The sequence below is a fragment of the Lissotriton vulgaris genome, chromosome 6 (genome assembly GCF_964263255.1).
Source record: "Lissotriton vulgaris chromosome 6, aLisVul1.2, whole genome shotgun sequence".
NCBI classification, from domain to species: Eukaryota; Metazoa; Chordata; class Amphibia; order Caudata; family Salamandridae; genus Lissotriton; species Lissotriton vulgaris.
The window spans coordinates 1,715,338,522-1,715,341,021 of record NC_141694.1 but is presented as its reverse complement, the minus strand read 5'-3'; positions in this window follow the sequence as shown (position 1 = coordinate 1,715,341,021).

Here is a 2,500-nt window from a genome sequence, read left to right as displayed (position 1 = left end):
GGACTAGGGTTTGGAAAGCCGGGACTGGGGCCGGGACCGGGCCCGGGGCTTGAGCCCCGTCCGGCAGAGCCCGGTGGTGCGGGAATACCCCTCCGTCCTACAAGCCGGCCGGGGGTCCGGGGCGCCCGAGACGGAGGGTCAACCGGGGCCCGGGGAAGGTTCTTCCCGGCCTGGACTAGGGTTTGGAAAGCCGGGACTGGGGCCGGGACCGGGCCCGGGGCTTGAGCCCCGTCCGGCAGGGCCCGGTGATGCGGGAATACCCCTCCATCCTGCAAGCCGGCCGGGGGTCCGGGGCGCCCGGGACGGAGGGTCGACCGGGGCCCGGGGAGGCTCTCCCCGGCCTGGACTAGGGTTCGGAAAGCCGGGACTGGGGCCGGGACCGGGCCCGGGGCTTGAGCCCCGTCCGGCAGTGCCCGGTGTTGCGGGAATACCCCTCCATCCTGCAAGCCGGCCGGGGGTCCGGGGCACCCGGGACAGAGGGTCGACCGGGGCCCGGGGAGGCCTGAAGCCCCGGAGCCCCGGAGCCCTGTAGCTCTGGAGCCCTGCAGCCCCAGAGCCCTGCAGGCCCGGGGCAGGCAGATTGGCATCATTTGGGTCCCGGCCATCTAGTCGCCCCTCTCGCCTTGGCCATCTGGTCGCCCGCGATGCTTTCCTATAAAGGGACCAGATGGCCGGACTTCCCTGGAAGTCCCGATGAGGTGCCATTTGCCTCCCGGATCCCAGCCAGGGCTCCAGGAGGTTGGGCACGTTTGCGCCGTCGGTCCCCTCTGTCACCTTGAGTGCACGGATTACAAGAAATGGGGGTAATTTTCCTCCGGATTAGTAGGTGCAAGGGTATGCCCGAACACCCTTCCGGGGCTGGTGGTTCCCTGCTTGGGACCAGATGGGCGATGCCTGGGCAACACCTCCCAGGCATCCGGGGCTCCCTCCTCCGGCCAACAGAGTGGCAAAGTACCCGGGACGGGCTCCATGGGTCCCAGGCCCTGTAACCCCGGAGCCCTGCAGCCCTCGAGCCCTGGAGCCAGCAGCCCCGGAGCCCAGCAGCCCCGGAGCCCTGCAGCCCTGGAGCCCTGCAGCCCTGGAGCCCTGCAGCCCTGGAGCCCTGGAGCCCCGGAGCCCTGCTGCCCCTCGAGCCGTGGAGCCCTGCAGTCCCCGAGCCCTCCAGACCCAGAGCTCCGGAGGCCTGGAGCCCCGGAGCCCCGGAGCCCTGCAGCCCTGGAGCCCCGGAGCCCCGGAGCCCCGGAGCCCCGGAGCCCTGCAGCTCCGGGGCAGGCAGATTGGTGGGTAATTTTCCTCCGGATTGATAGGGACAAGGTACTCTGGGACCCCTCTCGGCCTAGCGGTTTCCGTTGTGCCTGCGGAGCCTGGCTGGGTTCAGGAGCTCCGGCCGGGGCACCGTCCTGGGTCCTTCCGCGTGGCAGGGTGCCCGGGATGGGTTCCGGAGGGCCCGGGGAAGGCTACCCCTGTGCCTCTGGGCCTTGGGGCCTCCCCATCCCGGGCGCTGTCCTTGGTCCTGCTGCGTGGCAGGGTGCCCGGGACGGGGTCCGGAGGGCCCGGGGAGGCTTCCCCTGCGCCTCCGGGCCTGGGAGCCCCGGCTGGGTCCAGGGGCCCTGGCGGGCCCCGGGTCGGGTGCCACGGCCCTGGGCCCGGTCCCCCAGCCTGCCGCACAGCCAAAGGACCAGGACGGGGTTCGGCCGTGCCCGGGAAGCCTCCCCTCGCTCGGCTGAGTTCAGCAGCTCTGGCCGGGGGCCCCTGAGGGCCCGGGGAGGGCGGCCTCCCCATACCGGGCGCTGTTCTTGGTCCTGCTGCATGGCAGGGTGCCCGGGACGGGGTCCGGAGGGCCCGGGGAGGCTTCCCCTGCGCCTCCGGGCCTGGGAGCCCCGGCTGGGTCCAGGGGCCCGGGCGGGCCCCGGGTCGGGTGCCACGGCCCTGGGCCCGGTCCCCCGGCCTGCCGCACAGCCAAAGGACCAGGACGGGGTTCGGCCGTGCCCGGGAAGCCTCCCCTCGCTCGGCTGAGTTCAGCAGCTCCGGCCGGGGGCCCCTGAGGGCCCGGGGAGGACGGCCTCCCCATCCCGGGCGCTGTCCTTGGTCCTGCTGCGTGGCAGGGTGCCCGGGACGGGGTCCGGAGGGCCCGGGAAGGCTTCCCCTGCGCCTCCGGGCCTGGGAGCCCAGGCTGGGTCCAGGGGCCCGGCGGGGCCCCCGGGTCGGGTGCTACGGCCCCGGGCCCTGTCCCTCGGCCTGCCGCACTGCCAAAGGCCTGAGACGGGGCTCCGTTGTGCCCGGGAAGCCTCCCCTTGCCGGGCTGAGTTCAGGAGCTTCAGCCGGGGCCCCCGAGGGCCCGGGGAGGGCGGCCTCCCCATCCTGGGCTCTGTCCTTGGTCTTGCTGCGTGGCAGGGTGCCCGGGACGGGGTCCGGAGGGCCCGGGGAGGCTCCCCCTGCGCCTCCGGGCCCGGGAGCCCCGGCTGGGTCCAGGGGCCGGGCCCCGGGTTGTGTGCTACGG